The following is an 18,893-nucleotide window of genomic DNA, read 5'->3' as shown; positions in this document are numbered from 1 at the left end:
AGATGGTACCATCAACCTGGGATTAAGTATTCAAACACATGAGCCTATGGGGGTTTCTGTAATGAAACCACCACACTGCTCTTTGAGACAGGGCTTCTCATTGGCTGGGAGCTCACTGAGTAGATTAGATTGGCCTAGCCAACGAGTCATAGATATCCACTTGTCTCCATCTGCCCAGTTCTGAAACTGCAGACATGGGACATCACGCCACGCCTGGCATTTTGGCCTTGGTAGTAGGCTTGAACTCAGCTCTTGCTTGCACAGCAAACACTTTACCAACTGAGCCATCTTCCCGAGCCCCTCAATAATATGTCTTAGGTGATTGCTTTTGGATCTCTGAGATCATTTTGGGATACAAAGTCTCAAAGTCTACCACTAAAAGAAAGTACAACTGTTTTGTATCCAAAATCCTGCAGTTTCAAAAATGAGAATTTTTTAAATAGGAAGGATCTCTACAAGTTACATTAATTTGTTCATGCAGTACACCCAGAACACTTTTTTTCTTCAATTTTACATCTATACTAGCCAACTTATTTTGTTGTAATATTTGTTTTTATTTATTCATTTGAGAGAGGGGGAGAAAGAGAGAATGGGTACACCAGGGCATCTACCCATTGCAAGCAAACTCCAGACGCATGTACCACCTTGTGCATCTGGCTTACATGGGTCCTGGGGAATTGAACCTGGGTCCTTTGACTTTGGAGTTGCCTTAACTGCTAAGCCATCTCTCCAGACCTGTATTAGCTAACTTCTTATTGCTGGGACAAAATATGTGATAAAAATCCATTTAAGAGTGGAAAGGTTTATTTCAGCTGGCAGTTCCTGAGTATAGAGTTCTCCATGGTAGAGAAAGTGTGGCAGAAGTGGAAGCTGGCATCGTATCCTCACACCAACAGGAGGAAACAGGAAGGGAGAAATACTCCTGCTCAGACAACACTCACTTTTTTTTGGGGGGGGGGGTTCAGAGGTAGGGTCACACTTTAGCTCAGGCTGGCCTGGAATTTTCTTTGTAGTCTCAGGGTGGCCTCAAACTCACAGTGATGCTCCTACCTCTGCCTCCCGAGTGCTGGGATTAAAGGTGTGCGCCACCACGCCCAGCAGCACTCACATTTTTATATACAGTCCAAGACTGTCCTCCCACCTTAACTCAATCAAAATAATTTCCCTCAGACCTTCACGGAGGCTAACCTAATCTACATAACCCATCTCGGGTGATTTTAGCTCCTGTCCACTTGACAGTCGCCATAAACCATCACAACATCCAAACTTTTTTGTTGTTTTGTGTTTGTTTGTTTGCTCGTTTTGCTTTGCTTGGTTTTGAGATAGGGTTGTACACTGTAGTCCAGGATAGCCTGGAACTCATTCCATAGTCCAGGCCGGCCTCGAACTCGTAGCATGCCCCTGCCTCCAGCTCTTGAATGCAGGGATTACAGGTGTGTGCCTCGACCGGCAAGGACATCTAATTTGACACGGGACTGCCTCCTCTGCAAATGTTATCTCCTTCATGAGAGAACTGCTGGGCGGTTTATGAAGCCAGATCCCTGGGGCTCCCTGCAGCAGGCGCAGATGGGGTCTGAGGGTTTACATCTAGAAAACACCCTCCCAGGCCCATAGAACCACAGCAGCCGTGGGGGAGCTTTTCTCGCAACTCCCCTTCCTCGGTCTCCTGTGCTGGGACTGCCACTCCTGGGTGACGCCAACCTTGACCGGCTCCCTCACGTTTGCACCTCTCCCACCTTCACCCCCGTTCATCCCGTGACGTCTATGGGGCCTCGCCCAGCTGAGCACACGGGATGTGCCTCCTGAATCCATGACACCTAATTCTCCTTTCAATTCTAAAACCTGGTTCTCTCGTGTCCCCTGACTCCATGACTGGCACCCACACTTGCAAATCTGCCCAAGCCATGCCCTGAGTCTTCCTGAAGTCTCCCCTTCCTCTCACATCCCACCGCAGTCCCCTGAAGCAGGCCACGTTTGTTTTCCCTTTCAAAATGTATTCAGAACTTGGCCATTCCTAACTCCCTGCCCCAAGCCAGTCACTACCACCTCTTGCCTAAATTATGACGTTAACTTCCCAGCTGAGCTCTTCACATAGGCGATTGTCTCCTGCTCCGTTACTGTCACGGAAGGAAAAGAAAAGAAACGGTCCTTTAAAATGCACATGAGTTCTCCTTGACCGTCCACTCCGAAGGCTCTCCGTGCAACTCAGACTGAAAACCGCGAGGTCTCATGCTGACGCTGAGGTCTCCATGGCCCCCCCAGCTTCTCTGATTCTCCTTCCGGCACCAGCTCCTGCCCCGGAGCCTTTGTACACACAGTTTCCTCCTGGTGACATACTCGGGGGCTACTTATCTGCGGGGTTACTGCCCTCGCCTTGTTGCCTCGCTCACTGTTCTGCACAGATGTCCAGCAAAGAGCACTTCCCTAAAAGAGCACACGGCTCTGATCTGCAGCAGTCCCGAATCACCTTGCCTATTGTGTCGGCCTCAGCACTCGTGACCTCTGCGAACATGTGGCATATCCACTTGTCTACAGTGTAGAAAGACAGTTCCACTAAGAACGGAACTGCCTCCTCTCCACCGTCAGATTCCTACGACCAGAACCACCCGCCTGACCCATTACAGGGTCTTGACGCATACCCAGTCCCTGTGTGAACGAACTGGTTGAAAAGTCTACACTTTAATTTTTTTTTTTAATTTATTTGAGAGCGACAGACACAGAGAGAAAGACAGATAGAGGGAGAGAGAGAGAATGGGCGCGCCAGGGCTTCCAGCCTCTGCAAACGAACACCAGTGCATGCGCCCCCTTGTGCATCTGGCTAACGTGGGACCTGGGGAACCGAGCCTCGAACCGGGGTCCTTAGGCTTCACAGGCAAGCACTTAACCGCTAAGCCATCTCTCCAGCCCAAAAAGTCTACATTTTAATCTGTCAAACAAAGTAAGTCATCAGGGCTGGGACGATGACCCGGCAGGTAAGGACACTTGCCATACAAGCAAGGGGGCCTCCCAGAGCCTAAGTTCTAGCTACACATCTCTGTGAGGAGTGGAGCCGGCAGAATCACTGAGGCCCACCAGTCAGCCACACGTAGCCAAGCAAATGGTAGTTTTAGGTTCAGTGACAGATTACATCGCAAGGAAACACACAGATCATCCGAGAGGCATGAGGCACACACATTTACACACGTACACTCATATACCCCGTAGCACACGACACATGTGAAAAGAAAGAAGAAAAAGATTTGACCAGTTTTGACCATTTTTCTTAGCATTAGTGCAGCTTGAGATACAAAAGTTTAGCAATGTTTAAGAGAACGATTAGAGTAATTTGCTTAAGTCAAAATGCAACAAAAGGCTCCGCATAGACTCCCAGTAAGCTGAAAAACACCCTTTCTATCCCATCCTATTTCCCCACGTCCTTTTTTTAAAAACCTTGAGTCTTTGTTCCCCGGAAATATAACCTGAGAAAAATCTTGTTGACTGGCCTGAAGCTGAGAGACAGTTACCAAGTCTATCCATCAAGCTGATTGCCCCCACATAGTCACAAGGTTACATGAAGAAATGTAAATTTGGAGCTGGAGATATGGCTCAATGGCTAAGGTGCTTGCCTCCAGAGCCTAATGACCTGGGCTCGATTCCCCAGCATCCACATAAGCCGGATACACAGAGTTCATTTGTAGAGGCTGGCTGGAGGCCTGGGTGCACCCATCCTCCTCCTCCCCCCCATCCCATATCTCTCTGCTTGCAAATAAATATTTTTTAAAAAGAATGCAAAATTTTCAACATTATTTTTTCAGTAGTACTGCCTGTATGCAATCCTTGTAAGTAATTAATGCAGGGCAAGACTTCTCACATTGACAAGTAAATACAAGAGACAGAAAGGTCTGAGAATAAGCAAAGGAACCAGTAGCATTAAAATAGCTTTCAAAAACTACACAGAGATGCACAAAGGTGAGGCAAGCACAAGGTCACACATGCCCACTAGGTGGCGCAGGCATCTGGAGTTTGATTGAAGTGGCTGAGGCCCTGGAGTGCCAATTCTCTCTCTCCCTCTCTCTCTCTCTCTCTCTCTCTCTCTCTCTCTCTCTCTCTCTCAAATAAAAAATAAATTTTAAAAACTACATGGCAACACACAGCCACCATACATACACCCCTTGCACTGGAAAGTGCATTATGGCTGCTCCTCTCCAGATCTCACCCAAGTCCACTTAAGTCAGGCTAGACATTGCTCCTCTAACCGAGGTTCAGAAGTGTGACATCCCTGGCAGCTGATCCCGTGGCCCATGTTGCATGTTTTTACTCTCATTTGTTAGATGGAAGCTTACAACAACAAGAAAGCGACTATTAAAAAAAATAAGTGTGTGTGGAGATTAGAGTCCACATTTTGAAATGTCAGTAAATACAGTATTTATGTGACAGATGATAATAACTTGTAAAAGGCAGCCATATGTGTATCAAGCTCTTAGTCTTCCTAATGTTTTTTTCTTTAAAAAAAAAAAAAACCCTTTATTTCTAAATCTGAAGTAAATGGCACTAAATGAGAACTATCTTTCAAATTTCTGGAGGAATTTGGGATAAATCGGATAGCTCGCTTTCAAAGAGAAACCGCGGGGACATTTCTAGCTTGTACAATACTGTCATATCACAACATTCAGGGCAGTGGAAAGACATAAGAGACAGAAATGAAGGCTCGAACATTAGAGTCAGCTCCCGCGAGTCTTTAATGTACTGCTCAGCCCTCCGAGTGCCTCCAGGTACCTCGCCGGCGCACTTCCACAAACAGCACCATTAACAGAGTTTTACATGCCTAGGTCACTCGACTTTGATTCCCAGAGAAGTCTTAAAACACTGTACAAACAACCGACTCCAGGCCGCATCCCTGAGAGACCTCCACTTCTGGGGAGTACAGCTGGTCCTTCACACAGCAGCAGAGCACGCGGGGACAGTTTCAAACGCGAAGCAAAAGCGAACGAGGAGGATCTTTCTGGAAAACGCCAAGGAGGCTGAGTGTTTCCGAGTGGACTCGGGTACCATAGCATCAAGTCCAGGAGAGTTTTCCCCGGAGACAGAACCTTGCTTCGGAGTGACAAGACGCTTAGCGGTCATCTTAGGCCTCCAAACTTTGTGCTTCCATGAACACATGCTGCACACACACGCGCACACACACACACACCGCACAAGTGTGCTTTTGTTCTGACACAAGTGTGTAAGAAATCTTCACCCAAGCAAATGCTCCAGGTCTCTACGATGCCATCATTCTGTACCAAAGGCATATGATCTACTTCTGTGGAGAGTCAAACCACGCCATAGAGAAAACCAGGGAACCGGGCGAGGTTTGATGGGCCTTCAGCAATCCTAGTCACCTGTCAGTGGAGGAGCAGATCACATAAAAGACTGGGGCATCGCTGCGGTCTACCACCTGTGATATTCCTTTTAGTTCACTTGGGATTTTTTTTTTAATATATAATGCGTGCGTTCAATAATTGCTTGAATTGCTGCTGCGTGTTCTGTCGTGAGTGGTTTATGGATAGCTATCATGGGCGGCGCTTGTCACTCTAACAAGTTCAATGGAGTACTCCCAGAGAAGGATGACTATTTATTTAACAGCTCTTGGCAGGAAAATTTGTTGCATGCCACAACTTTACAAAGAACATTAAAATCAATGACAATTTATAAACCAAAGGCTGGGAATTGTGCTTTGGATTCCCATAATTCATCCGAATAAAGCTGTCAGATACCTTTTATTATAAATTAATAGTATGGTGCCGTGCAGATGTTTTCCAGTTCAGTACTGACATCTAGTGGACAGTGCAAAAAAAGAAAACTCTTCCCCCATCAGTCCGAGAAAAATGTTTATCATCCACCGAACTGTCTTTTGAGATTCTTTTTTTCTTTTGGTTTTACAGAGGTAGGGTCTCAACTCTAGCCCAGGCTGACCCAGAACTCACTCTGTAGTCTCAGGGTGGCCTCTGACTCACAGAGACACCCCTACTTCTGCCTCCCAAGTGCTGGGACTAAAGGCGTGCGCCCCCATACCGGGCTTTGAGTTTTTTTACTTTTGGATTGGAGCTAAGTTAGTTTCTCCAACTCTGAGCTCTCTGCGGTGTACAAGGGCCACGTACATCTGCCATCACTTGAGATCTGCACAGCAACCACATCTTTTGCTTAAAAAAATTAAGCCGGATGTAGTGGTCCACACCTTTAATCCCAGCACTGGAGAGGCAGACGTAGGAGGACTCACCATGAGTTTGAGGCCACCCTGAGACTACATAGTGAACTCTAGGCCAGCCTCCTGGACCAGAGCAAGACCCTACCTTGAAAACCAAAGCAAATAAATAAATAAAAATAGTGTTTTAGGCTTTTTAGTACTAGCTGTATTTACGGACCCAATCACTTCCAATTCTCCACTATTGAAGTAACTGTTCTCTATATCCAAGTAGCCAGCCTCGAGCCCCAATATTCACTTAAAGAAACAGAAGTCGTCAAAGCAAGCACTTCCCTAGCCTGTATTTGATCAACGGTCCGGACACAATGTACTTATTGTGAGCTTCCATCTCCAGTTTAATGTGACTTATTGGTGGCCAATACGTTGGAAAAGAAAAGATTATTTAAATACATTGATTATAGATTTTGCTGCCTTAATTTTTTCACACTGATCTACACAATGCACCCCCCCATAAATTAACTCCATGTTCATTAACATATCTAAAAATTGAAAACGAAAATGTTAATGTACCCTGGCAGGCTGTTGGGTACACAGTCTTGGCAAGGAGCCAACCCAGAATATGGTAGAAGTTTTTTTTTTTTTTTTTAATGATCTAGCTAAGGGACACATCTGAGACTTTCCAAGTGTTTCAGGACACCTGATCTGGGCTCCATGCGGGTTGTAATTTTCCAGGGGGTCGAGGACACTAAGAAGAGCGTCTGAGTCTTATTGTCACTCTAAAGAAAGGAAAATGAGCATATGACGTGTGCCTCCTTATATGTCTGACACTGTGGCAAGCATTGTACAAGAAATTGATAGCGTGTGGGTCAAGGGTGACAAGCGACCCTTTCCAGGTTTACAGATCTTTATAGAGAACATGAATGGGACACTATAGGGTAGGCCACAAGCTGAAATGCCTAGGAGACAAGGAACGCTGTCTTTTTGTGACTTGATTGCATAACCGGTAAAAGTCAACCAAAAGTATAATCTGTCCCATTTTACTGAACTATAAAATGGGCAGGGGGGGGGACAGCATATGAAGGCACCTCATTAATTCGGTGAAGTTTATGGCATCCACTTCAGGTCACTTTGGAGCCAGTGCAGTGTAAGTTAGTTCAGAAGGTCTCTGTCATTATTACGAAAGCAGGCAAACAGAAAGAAACCTAGCATCCTCCCATAATAAAGAGAAATGAACCTGAAGTGTTCTTTATAAGAAGATGGGGAGTGAAACTACATAACGTGTAAGCCCACAATTTTCAGAGATGAAAATGTTTAAAGAAAAACCTATTTCAGAATTTTCATGGCTTCATTTAAGAAATATAATCTCAGTCCCAACCTACAGATAGTCTTGGTGGGTACATCTACATAGGGAGATTGTTATCCATCATTAGGATGAACACTACTGGGGCTGGAGAGATGGCTTAGTGGTTAAGACACTTGCCTGCGAAGCCTAAGGACCCAGGTTCGATTCTCCAGGTCCCACGTAAGGCCAGATGCACATGGTGGCCCATGCGTCTGGAGTTCAGTTGCAGTGGTGAGTGACCCTGGCGCATCCATTCTCTCCCTCTCAATTTCTCTCTCTCTCTCGCGCACTCTCTCTTGCTCTTTCACTTTCTCTGTTTCTAAAATAAATATAAATAAATAAATCTGAAAAGAAACAAAAATTTTTAAAAAGATGAACACTACCTAGTAACATCTTATCAACTAATTCACCTTTCCAGTGAATATTTTTTTGATACCTTTAGGTGTGTTCATGAGGATTAACTGAGGGAGGAAGACCCTCCCTGGATGTTAGTGGCACCTTTCCAGGGCGGGTAGCAGACGATAAAAATTAAGCAACTGCACACTGAAATTTGCATCTCTTTGCTTCCTAATCCATCAAGATGTGAACCGGCAGCCTCTCACCACCAAAGGCAGGAGCTAGTCTCACTGCCATGCCTTCTTCGCTATAATAAGCTCTCCCCTAAACCATGAGCCAAAATAAACCTTTTCCACTTAAGTTGCTTCTTGTCAGGATACTGTCAGATGCAAAGGTTACTAATAAACTGCAAAATCTAAGGACCTATATTGATTTCTTCTCACTTTCTGTCTATTCAATTATGCTTTGTAAATTTTATTTATTTATTGAGAGAGAGAGAATGGGTGCCCCAGGACCTCCAGCCACTGCAAACGAACTCCAAACTCATGCTCCACTTTGTGCATCTGGCTAACGTGGGTCCTGGGGAATTGAACCTGGGTCCTTCTGCTTCACAAGTAAGCACCTTAACTGCTAAGCTATCTCTCCAGCCCTCCCTCTTCAATTATTAATCATCATCAAAGTTTTCCACCATTGACTACCACCAACACCACCACCCAGGGCCACCTACTACATTTTAAACTATTCCTGAAAATTCACATCTTATGTTTATTTTTTTAATTCTGTTCATGAGCATACTACCTCCAAATAATTGGAGCACAGATATGCGTGCTTAAAATTTATCCTTCTTTTCAATCTAATACCATGTGTTCATCAAGGGTTCCAAAAGGGAGTTCTCATGAAAAATTTGTTTCTCAACTGACTAATTCAAATCTAAAACTTTGGAATTTTACCTGATCACATCAGATGTCATATTTGACCTCATATTTTTTAAAATGAGTGAAATTTAATTAAAGGAGTTAGCTTAAATGATCAAAAATAAAATTTTATCTGCAGGAATTTTTTTTCACAGAATAATTTTAAGCTAGTTAGTGATTAGCAGCCAAACTGAAGCTAGATGGTTTATAAGTTAATGTAATTAAGTAATGATGTATGGTTAATTCCCTTTACTTAAGTTCCCCTTCAATCTGCCACCAAGACTTTTATCTTTGAATTTCAAGATAAAAATGCCAAACTATTATTTGGAAAAATTGGCAGAAGCAGGGAGTCTGTTGAAAACTGATGGTCTGTCTGAGTGTTCCTTTTGATATTTTATCAGTAAGGTTTTAAGAACTACACGAGAACCACAAGATGATGTTATGTGATAGTCCCAAGCAGAGAGATATCAATGGCTGTTCCTGATGAAATAACTAAATGTCAACAATGGAAGGACCTCCAAGATGGTTTAAAAGAAAAAAAAGAAGGAACATCACAGAGGGGGAAAATGAGCAGCTGGCCAACAGGTAAACAAGAATTTGACTCTGTTTATTTCTTCCTTCCTTTGGATAGATTAGAGAACTGCTTTGTGTCTTGTACCTCTCGCGCTCTGAGTTAATATCTTCCTGTTTTGTAGAAGGTGGTTTATGCAACACATTGGACTATTTCCAGGAAAAGAATTAAGTAGGAGGCAGAAAGAAAGAGTACCGAGAGAAACTCACAGGAAATTCGGGCTGTGTCTCTAACAGCAGCCCAGCGAAAGCTTCCCAAGGCCCTCTCTACTGTCTTTGCTTCTCTTTATTTTGCTATGACAAACAGAACCAGAATACTGGTCCTTGAGAACGAAGATCCAGATTTTTGCAGAGTGACCTATCAGTGACCAAACAATACAATGTGCCCCAAAGTCTTGTGTCTGCTTTCAGCCCTGATTTGCTACCCTTCGGGAACTGTGAGGCCACTCAGTTCCTGAGCTTCCACCACAAAGATCTGTCCCGTGCAAACTGCCTAGTGCTTCTGGGGTACGGCCCAGCAGGGATGAGGCCCAGCCATGTTTCCATGAAGTATGAAGTCAAGAAAGAGCGACGGGAAGACTGGCACTCGGACCCCATGGCTGTTACCACGTGCGGCACCAAATAAAAAACTAGCCGAGAATCCTATTTTAAGCACAAAGGGGATTGATTACCCAGGTACCACAAACAGCCCCTTGGACAAGTAGCAACTCAGAGTGAATAGGTGTCTCCTCCCCACGCCCTGATTTGACAACTTAAGGAGGGTTGGTGAAAGCTAGACGAAGAAATCCCTTTGCTATCTGGGCTACGTAGCTGTGCACCAGCATGCGCTGAGCCAACGGACCCGCCAACGCCATTGCTGTGTAAATGACATGCAAGCGTCTGGACACCTCATTCTTACGGGAGATGGTATCAGAGACTAAGGACTGTGTCTCCATTCAGCTAAACTCTTGAATTTTCAGATTCTAACATTGAAAAGTGCTGATAAGGCCTCTGCACCAGAAAAGATCTTAAGAGAATGGTTTGTCTTCATTCCTTGTTTTATTTATTTATTTGTTTATTTAGGCTTTTTAAAATTTTTGTTGTTCATTCTTATCCATTTATTTGAGAGTGACAGACAGAGAGAGAAAGAGGCAGATAGAGAGAGAATGGGCGCCCCACAGCCTCCAGCCTCTGCAAACGAACTCCAGACGCGTGCACCCCCTTGTGCATGTGGCTAACATGGGTCCTGGGAAGTCAAGCCTCGAACCAGGGTCCTTAGGCTTCACAGGCAAGCTCTTAACTGCTAAGCCATCTCTCCAGCCCTATTTAGGCTTTTCTGAGACAGGGTCTTCCTGTGTAGCCTTGGCTGGCCTGGTACAAGCAGATTTAATTTTTCAATAAAAACGTTATTTTTAAATTTCAGAATTACCAAAGAGTTCAGATGACTTTCTCAGAGAGATTAAATATGTCGGCCTTTTTTACTGTACAGAAATTAAATGAAGTTTTCCTAAGTTTCCATCCTTTCTATTTCAACTCCAGTGACAACAAGTGACTATCATTATTTTCCAAGGCAATCAAAGCAAATGGTAGAAATCCCATCTTTAGTTCCCCAATATCACCTGATTTTAAATTACTACTCATAAGTTTCCTCTCTCTCTATCTTTCTCTCTCTCTGTCTCTCTCTCTCTCTTCTAAGTTATCCTGGCTCCTGCCTTCAACCTCTCTTGTTCCTCGGTGCCCACATAAATACAGGCACAGTCATATCAACTAGAGCAGCAAACTTCTTTCACACAAAGAGACAAGTATGTTAAGCTTATGGAGTATCCAATGTCTGTCTCAACCACTAAACTCTGCCATGAAAACTGGAAGGCATCCACTGAAACTAAGGAAACGAGCAGGTTGGCGTTGCGTTCAGATAAAAGTCTATTTACAAAATAAATAAATAAATAAAAGGGGAGACGGCCATATTGGTGCCAACAGTTATCATGAACCTACTCCTGGCGTAGACCATGACCTGAGAGTGATGACTGTCTGTTTCACCATGTTTCCAAGAAAACAAATTGCCTTTTCTTCCATTACATGCCCCCACCTCTTGACAGAACCCCTGATTACAGTGTCCTTCGGCAGAATCTTCCATAATACAATGTTCTATATGTGCTCTGTCCATTTAGTGACTTCCAGCCACATGAGACTCGTGGGAACCTGAAGTGTGCTTAGGGTGCGGGAGGAAATGAAATCGAGGTTACACCTACCTTTTCTTAGGGCATATTTAAGCTTGAAGCTGTGGTTAATGGCAATCAATTCTGTGAGACACCACTGTAGACCCAAAATCCCGAGCACTCCCTGTCTTCCTACAACGTATTGAAAAGTGCTTATCCCAACATACCTATATCCAGACCAGGGCATTTCAAAACATTCTACTTTTTATAAAATAATGCTTTTATGTAAGGTTTTCAGTAAAAAAATAAAAGTGTGTTTTAATTTATAAACTTTACATTTATAGGTACATTTTGGGGAAGCCATGAGTTACATCAAACTTTTGACACTTAAATTTCTCTTTTAGAGCACTGTGCTAAATGTAAGTAACATGAATTTCACCTACAATTGTTGAGGGTTGACAATATAACACCAACTTCAATGAACTCACAACTTGATTAAACCAAATGAATTACTATAATATGATGCATACACATATCAGTAATAAATATATATATCTTACCAAGAATGATGAGACAGAAACTTGGGGTGTCGTTGAGAGTAACATAGCTTTTCCTAGCTCTTGGTTGGACTATACCTCAGGAGTTATGAATGAAATTCAAAGACCATAGAGGGCAAAGTTTAAAAACATTTTATGATAGAGCTTAAGACTAGGAGAGAATGCAGAGTTCATGTACAGCAGGAGGGGTCCCCAGAAATAGGAAAGCCCCTGAATGACCCTACTTGAGGCCTTTTATAGAAATTTACTGGATAAGGGCTGAGTTGGCCATAATAGCATCCACACCAGACATCCAGGTGCCACTGGGTTTCAGGAATGGGAGAAATCACATTTAGATTCCTAAAAAGGGAAATTGTCCTTCTTGGAAGGGAATGATTGTCTAGGAATCTTCTGACATTTCTGATCTCCACCAAGGCAGAGGCTGCAAGGACTCCTTTATAGAAAAAGAGATAAGGAAATAACAGATCCCACTCCCCCAGCCCTGATTAAGGCTCAAGTACATTTCTGGCTTTTACTTTAAGGGGACCAGTTACCCCTAAAGTGCCTAATCAACACAAACAACTCAAGTTCCTATGGAAGAATGAATTTGTAAGCCTAACAGACTGACCTTGTTTCATTTTTTGAGAAAGGGAGACACAGAAAGAGACAGAGGAAGAAAGAGAGAATTGGGACACCAGGGCCTCAGCCACTGCAATTGAATTACAGATGTTTACACAGCCTAGTGTGCATGTGCAACCTTGTGCTTGCCTCACCTTTTTGTGGCTTAAGTGGGATCTGGAGAGTTAAACATGGGTTCTTAGCCTTTGCAGGCAAGCACCTTAACCACTAATCCATCTCTACAGCCCCAGACTGGCCTTTTTTATGCAAGATAGCAAGAGTGAGAGAGAGCAAGAGAGAGAGAGGGAGAGAATTGGTGTGCCAGGGCCTCCAGCCACTGTAATCTAATTCCAGACTTATGGGAACCTCATTCATTGCACACATGCAACCTTGCAGGTTTACATCACCTTGTGCATCAGGCTTATGTGGGATATAGACAGTGGAACATGGGTCCTTTGGCTTTTCAGGCAAGCAATTTAACCTCTAGGCCATCTCTCCATCCCTGGAAGAATGAATTTTAAAATAACAATAAACTGGTAGAATTCCTATATTAACAAAAAAAAAAAAAAAAAGGGAAGGAAAATACTTCCAGGAATGTGAACTGTAGCATGACCTCATAAGTGGTGCCACAGTCTACTTTGGGGGCACTTAAAAGTGTAACCAGAACACAGAACTTCCAGGAAGAATGTCAACAAATAAATTGGGCAAGGTAGGTTAGGATCTACTTGAAAAAAGGCATTGCATGGTTGGAAAAACTCTCTTTAAGACACTAAAGCATCACCATCAATTTAGGAGCTACAAAAGAAGGGTGACAGATAAAATCTTGTATTTCTGGCAGCCCCTAAGAAGAGCTGGAGGTAGAAAGTGCATGTAAGACACAACTTTGTGTTAATGTTGAATGCAAAAGATAGAAAAGAATCACAAGTCATACACCATGTGATTAATGATCACGAATGTTGCCCTGAAACTTGGTAAGACATGCATCATAGGTTCACAAACTAAGTTATTGGAATAAATTCAGCCAACAGATATGTTTTACTTATCTCAAAATTTTAATATTTTTATCTGTTTTCTCATATTTAATTTTTTTTCATTCTTATTTATTTACTTGAGAGTAACAGAGAAAGAAAGAGGCAGATAGAGAAAGAGGGAAAGAATGGGTGTGCCAGGGCTTCCAGCCACTGTAAATGAACTCCAGACTCATGTGCCCCCTTGTGCATCTGGCTAACATGGGTCCTGGAGATTCCAGCCTTGAACCGGGGTCCTTAGCCTTCACAGGCAAGGGCTTAACCACTAATCCATCTCTCCAGTCCTGATTGCTCATATTTATATCTGAGAAACTTTTACATGAAAATGTACATTGCTCTTTAGAATGTCTCTGTCTTTTTAAAAAAAAAAAAGGACAAACTCTGGGCCTACATTGTCTTCAGAAAATGGCCCAGGTTGTTCACTCAGAGTTACTTTCATGGCCTCCTCTACTGCCCACAACCCTAGTTCTGGTCAGTTTTTCTCTCATATCCTACCTACCTGGTCCCAAAGACAACTGAGGTATTTTTACCACAACTCTAGATAGATGAATTGGTGAAGTTTACAATTTCATTTGGCTTTTGAAACTCTCTGGCTTAATATTATCTTCAGCAATGCCCACTGCATTTATTCTATCCACAAGGAGACTCTTAAAAGGTTGCCTTCTTTAAAAATAGTCAATGGATGGAGAGGTTGCTCAGTGGTTAGGGCACTTGCCTATGAAGCCTAAGGACCCAGGTTAGATTCCCCAGAACTCATGTGAGCCAGCTGTTCATGGTGGCACATGCATCTGGAGTTTGTTTGCAGTGGCTGGAGATCCTGGTTCACCAAGTCTCTCTCTCTCTAATAAATAAATAAGAATAAAATATTTAAAAATAAATTTTAAATGGTCATCACATGGACTGGGGAGATGGCTTAGCAGTCAGAGGCACTTGTTTGCAAAGACTGCTAACCCAGGTTTGATTCCCCAGTATCTATATAAAGCCAGTGCAAGGTGGTGCATGCATCTGGAGTTCATTTGCAATGGCAAGAGGCCTTAGCACACCCATTCTCTCTCTCTCTCTCTCTCCCTCTCTCCCTCTCTGTCTCTCTCTTTCTCTCTCTCTGTCTCTTTCTCTCACACATACATAACTTTTTTTCTTTTTTTTCTTCAAGGTAGGGTCTCACTCTAGGCCAGGCTGACCTGGAATTCACTATGTAGTCTCGAAGTGGCCTCAAACTCACAGTAATCTTCCTACCTCTGCCTCCCAAGTTCTGGGATCAAGATCAACATCCTCAGTATTCTCAGTGAGCTAGCCACACCCAGCTTCCTTCAGTAGCTTCATGTCAAAGTTTTGGAGGAGGAGACAATAAATGAACTGGCAAATAAACACTGAACAATCATGTTCTGTGGTTGCTGGTCAGCCTGTGCTAACCACTATCCCTTCAGCAGCCTGACCAAGCTTGTGCAGCCAAATACTCAAAGGAAATAATTGTGCCTTGGGTGCATTCTGGAGGCAAAATTCCCACGCCAAAACGCTTCATTCTATCAAGGTGCCTTAGAACTTTCCAGGGCAATACACAGAACCATGACATGTATGGTATCAAAGACGCCTGTGTTTTATGCTTGATAAGTTTCTTTGAGAGAGCACAGGCATGGTAGCTCATCTATGTAATTTAGCATGAACGAAGGAGGCTCATGAGCTCTAGGGCAGCCTGGACAACATAAAAAGACTCTACTTCAAAACAAAAAGCAATAAGCAAACATCATCAGCATCAACAACAACAGCAAAAACCTGTGTTACTTGAGCACACAAGAAAATTTACTTTCTCTGGTCCCAGGGAATCCACACTGGGTTTTAGGACCCTTCATGAGTTAGGATGGCTTGATGCAGCATTTGACTTGGTAGATGTTTGAGGACAGGCGTCCCAGCTCAGTTCATGTGGAAGCAGACCTTCAGCGAGTCCCCAGTGTTGCTCTAAATCCTCAGGAACACGCGACCCTTCCCTCAGTCCAAGCCCATCTGCCGCAGACAACATTCTGCTCTGTTCGTTTCAGTGGCGTGTGTACTTTAGGAAGATATACACAATAAACTTTCTTTTTTGTAAGGATGATTTATTCTACTTATTTACGTTTTTTTAATTATTTCATGTGTTTGCAAGCAGAGACAGGCAGAGAGACAGAGAAAATGAGCGCACCAGGGCCTTTCGCCGCTGCAAATAAACTCCAGATGCATGTGCCACTTTGTGCATCTGACTTTATGTGAGCACTGGGGAATAAAATCCAGGCTTTGCAAGCAAGCACCTTTGACTGTGGAGTCATCTTCCCAGCCCTGTTTTGTTTTATTTTGTTTTTGAGGCAGGGTCTCACTCTGTTGCCCAGACTGGCCTCAAACATTTAGCAATCCTCCTGCCTCAGCCTTTCAAGTCCTGGCATTAAAGACATGACCCACCAGAGCTGGCAAGATAAAAATCTTGTATGCAGAACCCACTCTGCACACCCTCTGAATGAGTAATCTTCCTCCAGGTTCTGACTAAATCTCATGGCTGGTGCTTGAGCACCCTGAATTCTCACATCAGGGGCTCACCGCACGCGGACTAAAGCAGGCTGCCTTCACTCCTCAGCTGACCAGAGCAGATGTGGTCACATCTGATTATAGACATGAATAAAAATGGGATGTTTGAAATGTGAATGAACAGCAAAGAGCTATTCCTGAGAAACTTAGATGAGTGTTTGAAAAGACATCCTAAAGGTTAAGTTGTGAAGTAGGGTTCAGTTAAACTAGAGAAAAGGACAACACGAAAGACTGGGATAGTGTTCATAAAATTTACAGGGTTTCTATGTTGCAGCCTGAGATCTTTAATTCCTCTTGGCTTGAATTCAATCAAAGCTGCCGTTAGGAGTTATGGAGTTTCTTTTAGGAAGAAATGCCAAGCAGAAATCCAGTCTGCATTCTGCAGATTCCCCTCTGTGAAAAGGCTTGCCTCTCTGAGGTTGATGAATGAATGTCCACTTACATGTTTTAAGTGAAAATAAAATGTTTAAGATATGCATGTTACCACTTTTATGATCTTGGCTGCTATGACCTCTTCCAGATTATCAACCGTCTCATCTACATCAGATTTGGGAACAATCTTATGTATTATATTCATAACTATAAATAAGATTTATAACTATGTTAGCTTTTCAGAGGCTATCCATCTCTTTATAAGGCATAGCACAGTAGGTAGATATATGATAAATAATAGATAGATAGATAATAGGTAGATAATTGACAGATGATAGATGGATGGATGGATAGATAGATGATTGATAGATGATACATAGACAGAATATATATTAATATATTATTAATTAATTAATATGTTAGCAACAATAATGATGGAGTTTTCTTCTTAACTATAAACTGAAAAAAATCCAAATTGTAACAGTTTGCAATCCACCATGGTAGAACATACTTTGATATTTTTTTTTCTGTATGAGGGCTGGGGAAATTGCTCAGTGGTTAAAGGCACTTGCTTGCAAAGCCTACCAGTCTGGGTTAATTCCTTGGCACCCACATAAAGATAGATGCACAAAATGGCACATGTATCTGGAATTTGTACTGGTAAGAGGCCCTGGTGTCCCAGTGTGTTTTCTCTCTCTCTCTCTCTCTCTCTCTCTCTCTCTCTCTCTTTCTCTTTGTCCTTGTAAATAAATAAACTTACAAAAATAATCATTTTTAAAAAGGAAACATGGACTAGGAGATGGCTCAGAGAGTAAGTACTTTCACTCAAGAATGTGGAATTCACAATCGCCAGCACCCGTGTAAAAAGCTAAGCATGGCCACACACAACTGTAACCTCAGTGCTATGTGAGCCAAGGCAGGAGAACTGTTCAGCCAGTGTGACTGGAAAATGGTACTTCTGGGCTCAGTGAGAAACTCTGTTTCATCTCAAATAAAGTGGAAAAGCAATGGGGTGGGGGGGGCGCCCAACACTCTCCTCTGGTCTCTAGACTCATGTCCATACATCTACACACACACGTGCTTGCAAAGAAAGGGAATATTTCTGAGCGTGTCCTCAGAAAGAGGGGGAAAAAAAGCCTACAAAAATCAGTAAACAAAAACTCTCCTGAGGTATTTCAAAACCATTTTCAAAAGTAGCAACTCGAATTGCCACCAGGCTAACAAAATCACTAGTCTGGATTAAAATGTTGACTTAAAATAAAGAAATGTTCAACCTTGAAGTTCTTTCTTTTCTCAGAAAGAGAAAGCTCTATTCACACAAGTACAACAGGAGACCATGCCTCAGTGAAAAAAAAGTGTTGGAAACTATCTAATTTTTATCTTAAAAACATCTAAACTTTGTTACCTGGATAACGCCTAGCCCCTTGAACCAAACCATCCATCCCTATTTTACCTTTCATCTCAGCATCACACAAGGCTAAAGAATGAAAGAAAAAATTCACTAAAAGCAACATGTTTAAATCCATTGCGAAGTGACCATGTGACTTGTCCCATAGCCCAGCATGCATTTAATGTAATTGAAGAGGGAGGAAGATGGTTTTCTCTTTTGTATTAAAAGGGTTAGGTCACCTTTTTTTTTCTTTCTTTTAGAAAAAATATTTCCGAGGGAGACTTCTATTTCCAAGATGGGAGAACATGGGCCAGATTGTTCCACATGCTAGCAACAACTGAAAATCAAATTAATAGGGAGCAAATGTTTTTTTCCATAACAGTAAGTGTTTGTTACCAGAGGACACAGATCCTGAAGCATGGAAAATAAATGAGGCAGAAAAAAAACTATGGTGGGGATGGAGAGATGGCTCAGCAGCTAAAGCACTTGCCTGTAAAGCCTAAGGATCCAGGTTCGATTCCCCAGTGCCCACGTAAGGCAGATGCACAAGTTGGCGCATGCATCTAGAGTTAGTTTGCAGTGCCTAGATGTCCTGGTGGACTTTCTCTCTCTCTCTCTCTCTCTTTCTCTCTGTTTCTCTCTCTATTTATCTCTGCTTCTTTTTCTCTCAAATAAACAGACAAAATATTTTTTTAATTTAAAAAAGTATATAATGGGTCCAGTGAAATTTCTTATGAGAGTTTCTAGAACACAATACTCACATACTTACAGAAATGCAAAGAGAGGTTAGTAACTTACCCGACCTGAAGCGACCTTGGCTGACAGCTCAGGGAGACCAAGGTCTCTAGTGTCCCCCGACATAAGCACCAGAGAAGAGATGCTCCCAAGAGGACATAGGTGTGCAGAGGCCCTTCCAGAACACCCGTGTTCCCA

The sequence above is a fragment of the Jaculus jaculus genome, chromosome 22 (assembly GCF_020740685.1).
Source record: "Jaculus jaculus isolate mJacJac1 chromosome 22, mJacJac1.mat.Y.cur, whole genome shotgun sequence".
In the NCBI taxonomy this organism is placed as follows: domain Eukaryota; kingdom Metazoa; phylum Chordata; class Mammalia; order Rodentia; family Dipodidae; genus Jaculus; species Jaculus jaculus.
Note: the sequence above shows the minus strand (reverse complement) of the source record.